This window comes from Mus pahari, chromosome 10, assembly GCF_900095145.1.
Source record: "Mus pahari chromosome 10, PAHARI_EIJ_v1.1, whole genome shotgun sequence".
Lineage (NCBI taxonomy): Eukaryota > Metazoa > Chordata > Mammalia > Rodentia > Muridae > Mus > Mus pahari.
In genome coordinates this window covers 96,317,632-96,329,645 of record NC_034599.1, presented here as the reverse complement: position 1 = coordinate 96,329,645, position 12,014 = coordinate 96,317,632, and positions in this window count along the sequence as shown.

The following is a 12,014-nucleotide window of genomic DNA, read 5'->3' as shown; positions in this document are numbered from 1 at the left end:
ACACACACACACACACACACACACGGAGGCTGAAGAAACCACAGTTATAGTGATAGCTTTATTTTGTATATTTGCTATGGAAAATGGTTACATACAAGGGAACACTCTATAAAATCTCTAGCTCCTCACCATGTTTATGCCAGGGATTTGAATTTGTTCTCTAATCACTCAACAAGGAATCCTTGATTGTGGTCTTGATGTGATTGATCACAGAGTTTATAAACCAAGTATCTGAGGAGTAAAGAAGGGGAGAGTGGCTCAGTGGTAAAGACACAAGGTTTGACCTCAATACTGAAAGACGAAACAATAGTAAACTTCCCTCCTTAAGAGTATTATTATTATTATTATTATCATTTGGTAAGAATTTATAGCAGACTCACTTTAAAATAAAAATGACATCTCTTTTATGATAATTAAGGAACTATGATGACCCGGCTGGAGGCGGAGAGCTTGTGCTCAGCTCGGTTGCTCCTTTTTACAATGCCCAGGACCCGACCCCAGGGAATGAGGCGGCTCACTAAGGGTATGTCTTGCCACACCAGTTAATGCAACACAATTGCTTGCTGTCACAGAGGCTAAATTATCCTGCAGAGCTGCAGCCAGAGGTTTGTCCCCTAGCTGATGGCAGATCCTGTCAAGATGGAAACCATCGCACATTTCTACCTGACACCCCACCTCTGACCCACTAAGCCCTGGCAGATTATCAGCCCAAAGCTGTGGTAACACTTCTCGCTTCAGATAAACACCAGAGTGGATCGGAGCTTCCTGACTCACAGTCCTCACAGCAGAGGCCATGGGCACGCTCCTTCCTCTGGCCGTCCTTGTGTCTCTTCAGCCAGGGGTGAGGCGAGGGTGAGTGGCCATCTTGGCAGCCCCATAGAAAGCTGAGTGAAACCAGGGTTTTTAAGCTTGGAGATGTGGGTAAGCATATTAAATGGTTCTTTCTTTTTTTAAACTCATAGATAGAGGATTAACCCCTCCCTTTTAAAAAAAGAAACAAACAAAAACGTTTTTGGAATAAGTACTTTGCAAGTGTAAAATTAAGCCATATAGTAATAATAATAATTAAGCTTTCATCTAATAAGTAAATACTGTACTCTGTTGAGGTAAGACAAATAGATAAAGATGTTTGGGGCTAAAAAAAAAATCTACTAATTGTAATATTTTCAGTTCCAAATGAATTTCAAGCAATACAGGCTAGTGTGTTATTATAAATTATGCCGCGTGTTACAACTTAATTGTTTTCTCCCTTTGTCAGCAGTCTGAGAAAGCAAGGAAGAAATGTCACCTTTCTCTTAGATTTCAGTAAGAAAAAAAAAAAATCAGACTTTTGGCTGGAGGCCATGTCTAGGGAAAATGAAGTTCAGAGCAGGCATTCCCTTAGAGCGCACTCTTAGCAGCCCACATTCAAACAGCGTCATAAACAGAGACAAAATGGAACAAATTCCACAATGGAGAATGCTCACCACTCAGGACATTTTAAACATGAAAACATTTCTTTCCGAAGTCTGAAGCATATTATTAATATAATAGAACCCCGAGTGCTGACTATAATCTGAGATCCATCAAAACGCCTAATTAAATAAACCTGTAGAAAATATTAGGTATGAATTTGACTTCAAAGACGACTCTTTGTTTAATTCCTGGGCTTATAGGGCAACTATTATAGTGTCCAACTGAGGCACATGCATGGCATTGTAATGTTTTATACTGGAAAGTTCAATACACAAAAGAACAAGAGGTAAGAATGCACGTCAGAATGAATTACAGCACAATGTGCCCACCGTGAGATCAAGAAATTGAACACTGCTACAATCAACACTCCTTCTTCCTCCCTGCCACTATTATTTCTTCCTCCGAATTTAACCTCTTCTGTCTGGCTGTTTGTCTGTTTTTTGGAATCGTTGTTTCTGTGTTCTGTGTTTCAGTCTTCACTCTACAAAACACTTGCAAGATTTTACCTGTGATGCCGTGTGTGTTTATGCATCGGCAGCATTATAACTAGGAAGGCCCTGCCCATTGTGGTCCTGGGTTCTGTAAGAGAGCAGGTTGAGCAAGGCATGGGGAGCAAGCCGGTAAGCAGCACCCCTCCATGGCCTCTGCATCAGCTCCTGCCTCCAGGTTCCTACTCTGACTTCCTTTCAGTGCTAAATACTAAGTTGAAAATCAACCCTTTCCTCCCCGAGTTGCTCTTGGTCCCAGTGTTTTATCAAAGCAATGGAAACGCAAACAATAAGGTTTAACCGACCAATCATTTTATGGTTAGTGCTACTTTGCTCTGTGTAGGAAACTATTACTGAGGTCATAGGTTTTCTATTCAACAAATTAAAAGCAGAATGAGAGAACCTTCTTCCCATTCTTCAGACACCTGTCAACGCAGACAAGCAATCGAGATCCGACTGTGTGAGTCATTTCGGACACTGTGATTACAAAGCCATTGAAGAGACACAGGACTCTGTGCATGGCTCTTTCACCTTTGTGAATCCTCATGTAGCTGGGCAAACAAAAAACAAAAACAAAAACAAAAACAAAAGTAAAATGGTCAGCTCCTATTTTAATAAGCTTAATATTTCCCGCAACAGAAGAACGTGGGCATTTGGGCTAGTCCATCTGCATATCCATGTAGAAGAATCAGGTGCCACAGACAGACACAGGTGGATCGTGTATGTGATCTTGAAATAGTCTTCTTGGATGTCTCTTGGCTGCTCTTCAGGAAGACAAAGCAGGTAAGAGCCCCAAGAAAGCTACCTTCCCTAGGTAGACGGGTGATCAGTTGTGACCCAACGCTACCTATTTCTCCAGTCCCTATCTCATTACAATCACAAAGCCTTAAGATACTAGCATGGACACCAGAGCTTGCCCTCCACACACAATGCTATAAGAGGCTAAGAATGCATCTGGGTGCCAACTCTAGACCTTCCTCAAAATCCCTACATTCAAGCCTGCAGGAGGCCCTGAAGGGAGGCAGGTCTGAAGGTCTAGGCAATCTGTTAACTGTCTTAGGGTTTGCTGACTCTTGGTGACAAAGTGAATCAAATAAGCATCCCCTAGGTCAGCGGTTCTCGACTTTCCTGGTGCTGTGACCCTTTCATACAGTTCCTCATGTTGTGGTGACCGCTGATCGTAAAACTATTTTCATTGCTACTTCAACTTCATAACTGCAATTTGCTGTTGTTATGAGTAATAATGCAAATATTTTTGGAAATCGAGGTTTACCATAGGGGTCATGATCCTCAAGTTGAGAACCGCTGTTCTAAGTGTTCAGTCAAATCTATCTGTCTATCTATCTATCTATCTATCTATCTATCTATCTATCTATCTATCTATCATCTATCTATCTATCTATCTATCTATCTATCTATCTATCTATGAATTATGATTCCTTAGGAGATAATAACAGAGGACTGGGAATGAAGGTCAATGGCGGATTGTTTGTCTCACATCTGCAAGGCCTTATGTTCAATCTCCAACACCAGGGAAATGGGATAATAATGGGATCTGGAGCCTCTACAGAACATCACTCATAACGTCCAGGGTATATTAAAAAGAACTAGACTAGCAAACAAAAAGGGAAATGTAGCCAAAGTCCAGAAATTAAAGCAGTCAAGGTATGAGATGACCCAGATGTCTACCTGAGCAGACAGGGAGTTTAAGGTAGCTACTATAAATAGTTCAAAGACCTTCCAGTCTTTGAATACAATCTGAATTGGTAAACAGGGACTCAGCAGAGAGATTATGGAAGTGATAAAAAAAGAAACAGTATTTTTAGACCTGAGAAACATAAAACGAAAATGAACATGTGTGTGGGTGGTTGCAAGAGTATATTTACAGGGTGCGGAAGAAAACTCGATGAGTTTGAAGACAACTCACTGGGAGGGTGATCTGAGGACCGACAAGAAAAAAAGGCGAAGGAGGATGACGACCAAGGATCTTCCAGGTGTCTCCGGTCACCCACAATATGAATTACAAAACCACTTATGATGTAATAGCTCAGTGACTACTAAACTTGATTCACTCTTCCCAGGGAGAGTCCATTATTGTTGTTGGGGGGGGGCTGGGAGCTGGAGGAGAAATCTTAGAAATCATAGTTCAGTGGCAACCGGAAGTAGAAAGAAAGGGATGCGGAAGTGGGGTGAGGCTGAAAAAATTGGCTCCCCCAGGGCACTTCTTCCAGCAAGGCTGAGCCTCTCCACACTCTCCGCAGACAGCACCACAAACTGGGGGTTCAAGTACACGTTCACGTACACGAGCCCATGTGCGGCGCCACAGCAGTCTAGGATAAACACATACGTTTATCCAAACAAGTTGACAGAAGACTGTGAATGTGTGGATATGACTGCACCCCACGTAAACCTCGACAGAGCTCCTGTTGGAAACACCAAGAGACTTCTGCATCGTTAGTGAGATGCTAAACCGTTCAACTTTGGAAAGAGTTAATCTCTTATAGCCTGTGAGCTATCCCTTTGGTTTTTCACTTCTGGACATGCCTCCAACAGAAATGAAAACTCATAAAAAAACTCACTCACGAATCTCCATAGTAATTTTATTCATCATAATAAAAAAAATGGCCTGACATTGAACTAAATAACCTGATGGATAGATACAGAATTTGTTTCATATTCAACCAAGAGAGTGTCACGGAACAATACAAAAAACAAAAAACAAAAAACCCACAGCTACAAGCAATGGATCTCAAAAACATTAGGACAGATTGCATAATACCATTTACATAGAGCTTTCAAATAATTTAGGTTAACTCATAGTGAGGGAACGTTCCTTGCTGGAGGGGGCAGGGTGAGAAAATGGGCAGAGACTGTACTCAACCCAATATCAACCTAGTTTCTGGATGTTGCACTGTTCTACAGTTTTACACTGTTCTACACTTTAATGGCCATGGTGATTGTGTTCTCGTATACATTTATAAAATGCACGGAACGATAAGCGGTGAAATGATGTTAGTCGTACATTGCCAAGAACGGGCTTTAAAACTATGTCATCATCTTGTTTATAAATTTTTGGCCTAATCACGTAAGGCTGGAATGCTAATGACCTAGAGAAGTCAAGGAAGGGAGGCTTAAGGCTAGAGGTGGAGAATCCAGTTTCCCCTGCATCGGGATGCTGGTGCCCGTCAAGGTCTCCTTCAAGCTCTGCTGAACCTGGAATTGATCAGCCAACCCTGGGGATCGGGAGGGTGCGTCAGTTTATAACGCTTTCCTGGCTACTTCTGCCTTTGCTTCCAAGGAGCAAGAGTGTTGCTAGTCTTGTTTATCCTGGCCCTAGGCCTGGAGCTCAGTCCTTTTCAGAATGCCCTAGAAGGTGGCAGGGGCACAGGGACCTTTTCTGAAGATGGGCAGTGCCTGCGATTATGAGAGATTTCTTTCAGAGGCACGTTCCTGAGGCCCAAGGGGTTCGCTGATAAATACCGGAGACCTAGAAGGCGCGGAGGTGGAAGGTGACTGAGTTCCCTACAGCCACTGAATACTTATGCCTGTAAGATCGTGGTGAGGCTGACAGTCCCTGGATGGGAGGGGCCCCACGATGGAGCAGAGTGACCACCCATACCAGCTCGCAGGGCCTGGGAGCGCCCACAGGATCTGTAAGAATGCTTGGGCGGGGAGTCTGAAGTGTCAGAGGGTGGCGGTGTGTTTGAGGGGTGCCCTGCGCAGCTAGCAACCTGGCCTCAGCAACGCCCTCTCCGCAAGCTGCATGCAGTGATCCCCGCGGTGGCGCTGCCTCACTGCGGCCCTGGTGAGCGCCGCCGCCTAGTGGCGGACTACGACAGCAGCGCCCGGGAGCGCCGGTCACGCTGCAAGAATAAGGTCTGGACCTTGCTTTCTGCTGGAAGCCAGACCATTTGCACTCCAAACTCCCCGTCTGGTAATTGCATCTTACTAGAAGCTCAAAGCACGAAGGGCTTGGCGTTCTCTGATCTTCAACACACTCCCGACTTCTGGAGCTGTTCTGGAATTCCAAATGCCTTTTCCCAGTATGGGCCCAGGGGAGAGTCATTTCGAGTCACCCCCCACCCCACCCCACCCCACCCCACCCCACCCCACCCCACTCTCACTTCCATTTTTTTCTGTAAGCTAGTGTTTGTGAAGGTTAAGAATATTCAGTCAAATGCGCTTGCCCCATCTGAGATCTCTAAGGTTTAGGGGGTGTGTACATTTGAAATGCGATATTGAGAGACCCACAGTGCAAAGAGAAGTTTAGGAGCCTGAGCAGAAGACCTGTTCAAGTAAGCTGCCCCATTTTGCTTTCAATTACACCCCTGGGACTCCAGCTCCCGCACTGGGAAAGAGAGAGAGAGAGAGAGAGAGAGAGAGAGAGAGAGAGAGAGAGAGAGAGAGAGAGAAAGAAACAGGACATACAGTGGAGCCAACTTTGGCTGAAGCAAGGGAGGGAGGCTACTCCAGAAGTCAGCTGGGGCTGCTCAGGAGGGTGGCTCTTCTGGTCTGGGGATGTAGCAGTTCTCTCTCAGGGCCCCAGGGCTGTATTTTGAGGTACGAATGCCCTCCTGGGACTGGTTGACTCAGGCTTTGAATGGGCTTGGTCAAGCCAGTCCCGAAGGACGCCGAAGGGGCCGCTAAACCTAGACCCTACCCTTCCAGCCTTACCACTGTTCTCCGTCAGATTCCCCCCATCAGTGGATTCTCAGAATGTGCCCAAGTTTGCTCTCCTTTCTACCTTTGTTTACAACTTGGCTGTCCTCTCTGCCTACACTCCTGACCCTTGAAACCAGGCCTAGTCCCTTCTCTGATTTCCCAACGGAATCCACAGCATTTGGGTCAAGTTCCTATCCTTGGTCAAAGTCTACACGCTGCAAGGTCAGGAAATGTGTCATGACTTGGTCCTTGCACACACCAGCTACCGAACATATAAAGCGTGATTGACAACTGGAGGGGACCTCATTTATCTATCTATAGGATGTGATGGTCCCGATGGCCTCACCGTTCAGGAAGAAGCTCTGGGTGAGACTCCGCCCCTCGAGATGAGCCCCGCCCCTTGGGGGCATGCTCAATCAACTGTTCTACCCCCAGTTCCTCAGCCTTCTCATTCTTTGCCTAAGTCTTTGTCAACTAAAGAGAACCTTTTTCTGACCCTGCATCTCTAAGCCCCCGATCCATCTGCTCTGGCTCTTCTGGGCCTGTCTTCTCCACTTTTCCATCTCTAAGGCAGCCTTGGCCTTGCTGAGATAACATCTTTTCACCTCTGGGAACCAGCTGTGGATGCTTCCCCCCTCTGGCTGTATTCATCCCTCTCCCAACAGCGTGACAAGACTGACTGAAGGGTCTCAGAGAGCATATCGGTTCACCTAGCATCACTTCCCATGGTGGAAGATTCTAGCACTTCCCTAAGTCTGCCCCTCTCCTCTCTGAGCACAGAGGATTATATTTCTCCACCTGTACAGCAGTTAGATAATGCCCTGAGACTAGTTCTGGCCAAGAGCTGGGAGCAGAAAGACTATGTGCTCCCTCTGGCCAAAACACTTGCTTCCCATGGCGAGACCTTCTTAGCTTCCTTCCCTGCCTCATTAATTGTGGATTGATGAAACAGAGGTACCTCAAGTCCAAATAGCTGGAATTCTGAGCCACCTTTGGAAGCCACTGCCCTGGAGAGTCACCCAAACAAGCCATGGGCTTTGTGCAAACAAGAGATAAAGGTGTGTTGTGTCATGTGACTGAAGCTTAGCCAAGCCTATTCTGGGTGGTTTGAGAAGTTCGGTAAATAAATGCACCGCTTGTCACACTGTAGCGATCTATGTACATTTTATTATTGTTATCAAAGTGTAGCAGGTGCCTAGGGGGCAGAGACTTTGTCAAGGGAGAGAGCCCTGTGTCCTGTGGCCACCGTACAGGGCTGGAAATGGGTGTGGAGATTAATAAATGGGCTGGGCATGTAAAGGCTTTCTTTCATTAATGATTTGCCAAGGGCTTGCCCAGAACCTGTTTACATATTTAATCACGGATGAAAGGTTAACGAATTTGGCCTTCTTGGCAGGGAATGGACATTTTTTCCTCCAATATTTAGTCCCTGTGGCTCGGAAAGATAGGATTTTTTTTTCTTCTGGATTTGCAAAGATTACCCCCCCCACACACACACACACATACCACTGCCAATCTCTCTGGGAAGCTGTAATACAATATTTTACTATCAAGTTGACAGTAATTCAGGACCCAGCTTAGCTGCATCTCTCCATCTTTGAAAGTGTTGAAGGCAAATAGAACATGGCTTTGTTTCTTAAGCGAGAATGTGATAAGCAGTTACCAGATGGGACATTTCCCCAAAGGTTTGTCTGTGCTTCAGTCTCACCCCGCTCTGCTTCTCCAAGTCCTCTCCTCTCTGTCCCCTTTCTCCACATCTGGCCTTTACCTTGTGAGGGCTCACTGGATCTTGTTTGATGAGTAGTTACAATGTTCTTGGAATGCTTGACTAGAATGTAAATAATTGAGATATTACCTGGTCTCCCAACCTCTATCACCCCTCCTACACCACCCTAAAGAGATCCCTTCACTCCCCTCTCACCAGCCAATGAACTTCAATGGTAAAAGAGGGGGGCTTCTCACTACCCAGGGCTCCCCCTAACTTCAGAATGACTTATAAGGAGTGAGGGGCTTAGGGCAGCCAGAAAGACTGGGTTTTCTGTGAAAGCTCTCTGCTGGCTCCTTCCTTGATTTTGGAGTTCTCCTTTTTCTTTTTCTTTTCTTTTCTCTTTTTCTTTTCTTTTCTTTCCCTTCTCTTCCCTTCCCTTTCTTTCCTTTCCTTTTCTTCCTCTTTCTTTCTTTCTTTCTTTCTTTCTTTCTTTCTTTCTTTCTTTCTTTCTTTCTCTTTCCTTCCTTCCTTCTTTTCTTTTCTTTTCTTTTCTTTTCTTTTCTTTTCTTTTCTTTTCTTTTCTTTTCTTTTCTTTTCTTTTCTGAGACAAGGTCTCAATATGTAGCCCTGGTTGTCCTGTGGCTGTCCTGGAACTCATGATGTAGACCAGGCTGGCCTCGAACTCTCACAGACCCAGTTGCCTCTGCCTCCCAAGTGCTGGGATTAAAGGCGTGCTCCACATGCCTAGGATTCTATATTTTCAGACAGACTAGTGTGGCTCCCATCACAGGCTGGGACGAGGATCCTGCCAGAGGCTTTGGACCCAAGGATACTTGATAGATATCATTCCCTTCCAAAGGATGGCAAACCCTTCATTTCTGGGTTTTTTGGTTCCCTCTTTGTGAGGCTGGATGATGCAAAAAAATATTGGGGTGGTAAAGAGAGAAGGGTTTCCTAGGTTAGGTGGGGACAGCAGAGAATGATAGCTCTGGCTGTGCCCAGGAATGGAACTCTGTCCCTGAGCCAGACTCTACAGGGTTCCTAAGCTCCATAGAGAAGCAAGGAGAAGAGATCAAAGACCTACTATGGCCTTCTTACATGTAAAGGCACCTTTGGTGGTTAATCCTCATGGTAAATTTGACTGGATTTGGCTCTATGCATGGGTGACCCACATCACACAGGGCTCAGGGGTTACCTTCATCTTCCTGGAAAGTGGAGTTTCAGGATTCCTCTTACAATCACAGAAAGGGACACAGGCTTTGTGAAGGGTGTTCCTGCATTTGTTTGTTTGTTTGTTTTGTTTTNCCTGCCTCTGCCTCCCAAGTGCTGGGATTAAAGGCATGCGCCACCACTGCCCGACTGTGTTCCTGCATTTTAAAAAAATGTATATGAGTACTCTATCTGCATGTACACCTGCATGCCAGAAAAGGGACACTGATCCCATTATAGATGGTGTGAGCCACCATGTGGTTGCTGGGAGTTGAACCCAAGACCTCTGGAAGAGCAGCCAGTGCTCTTAACCACTGAGCCTTCTCTCCAGCCCAGGTATTTCTGTATTTTAACAGCAATCTTGAGCATGATACACTCAAGGAAGTTTGTGACACTTTGCTCTCTAATTGGAAAAAAAAAAGTGAGATCTTTAAAGTCCCTCTGGCATTTGAGACGCAAGATTTGCTGAATAGTAGTAAATAATAAATTATGACTGTGGTATTCATGACTATAGTGTTTGTGACTGAGCCCACTTCTGGATATGAACTCAAGGATAGTGACCGGGCCTCCCAAGAGCCCGTTCCCACTCAGCACCAGGCAGGTGGCTTGAGAGTAACATGGTCTCTAAAGCCCTTGGCTACAGGCCTCTAAAGGTTAAAGCATGGCCACTTCTTTGTCTAGAAGGCACAAATTCTGTCTGTTCTCTGATAGATCCACGACAGCACAAATTCACAACAACTTACACACAGAACAGAATTATAATATATTAATAGCAATATAATAGAATAAAGGCTTGTGGGGACAGCCAATCTTTCCCGCAACAGAAGGTTGGCACTCATTGTTCACGAGATTGGTGGAAGGCTATGCCTTCAGAACCTGGTTAAATTGCAGTGAGTAAGCCCAGGGTTAGTCGCAGAGAATCAGGTTCCAAGCAGAACCGTTGCACATGCTGAAACTGGCCCGTGAGGTTGTGTGGAGCCTCCTCCTTAATAAGATGTGTGGAAATGAGCCCGGTGGCTTCAGAAAGAACGCTGCCAGTAACAAAGGCTCCATGAAGGCTTCAGTCTCACAGGGCCTCTGCCACGCCAACATAAACCATTTGGCTTCTCACCGTATAAGGCATTTCTGAAAGGCACTTAAATGTCACACAGGGCAATGTCAATGGCCTAGCTGCTCCGGTGACACGGTGAGCCAGCTCTCCAGCTCAGGCACACAGTCAACCTGCTGGAGCCCTGAAGGCTGTGCATGGGCAGTCAGTCGGGCCAGGATCTTCTCTGCCAGCCTTTGGGTTCTTGGTATGTTTGGCAAGTGTGTGAGCGTGTCCTTGCTGCCCACCGAGCGCTCTCTGGGAGGAGGCCCTGGTGTGGGTGGAGGTAAGGTTTTTCAGGGGAGCTCTCAGAGAACATACAGCATCCCTGCCAAGCACCAAGCCAGTTCTCCGATAAACAGAATTGCCTCATCCCTGGGCCTCAGCAGTGGCCCCCAGCCCAGGCCCACAGAAGGAGCCCACTCCACACCCAGAGAGGTAGTGAGGAGAAGCTGAGACAAGGCCAGTGGAGACAATGTGTTTGCAAGCGAGTCAAGCCGGCTGCCCTCTTTGTGGGCTGCAACTTGCCATCTGGCGCAGTGACAGGTGGCATCCACTCTGCTCCGTCCCTTGCTCTGACTGCATCTCAGGACCACCCCCCCTCCCCCGCCTTTACTCCTCTGCACATGAGCTGAAGTCCACGTGAGGTCACATCTTCTGTTTCCAGGGCATGGTGGAGATGGCCATCTGTGTCTCTGAAGGGAGAAGGCCTCGTCTCCACTGTGCGGGTGGGAGCCTGGGCCCTCCTCACGTGGGCTCCTGGTGGCTTTGTTGGTTTGAAAGGCAGAAGGAAGCACATGCTGACTCGAGGGTAGGCCTCAGGTTCCTAGGAACAGCGCTCGCTCGGGTGACCTAGCCTTGCTGGTTCCTTCGTTCTGCTCTAACGCCAGGGCGTGGTACAGAGAGGGTTATACTTCCTAAAATGGTGGTTTCCAAATCAGCCTCGAGGGCAGAAAATAGGAAAAGAAGGGGAGACAGGTCCCTCTCAGGTTCCACGATAGACTGAAGCCAGAGGCAAATCGGCCACCCTCAGCCCAGTGGTAGCTGCTAAGAAATCAACCACCCGCTGCTCCTCTGCCTCTCCACTGGGTGTGCGCAGGGCCATAGGAGCTGGGCTGCCTGGCACGCAAGTCAAGGCTCCCTTTTCTCCCTCCACTGCAGTATTCCTGAGAGACTGGTGAGAACAGAGGCTGCCTTAGTACAGGCAGCAGAAGACCCAGGGCTGAGGAGAGGATCCCTTCCAAGGACTCCGAGGAACTAGACCCTTCAGTTCAGCGCTCATTCAGCTCAGGACACTTCAGGCCCTAAGAACCATGCAGGAGTCTTTAGGAGGAAGAGGCAGGTGAAACAAGAGGTGAGTGAAAACTCTCTCTCTCTCTCTCTCTCTCTCTCTCTCTCTCTCTCT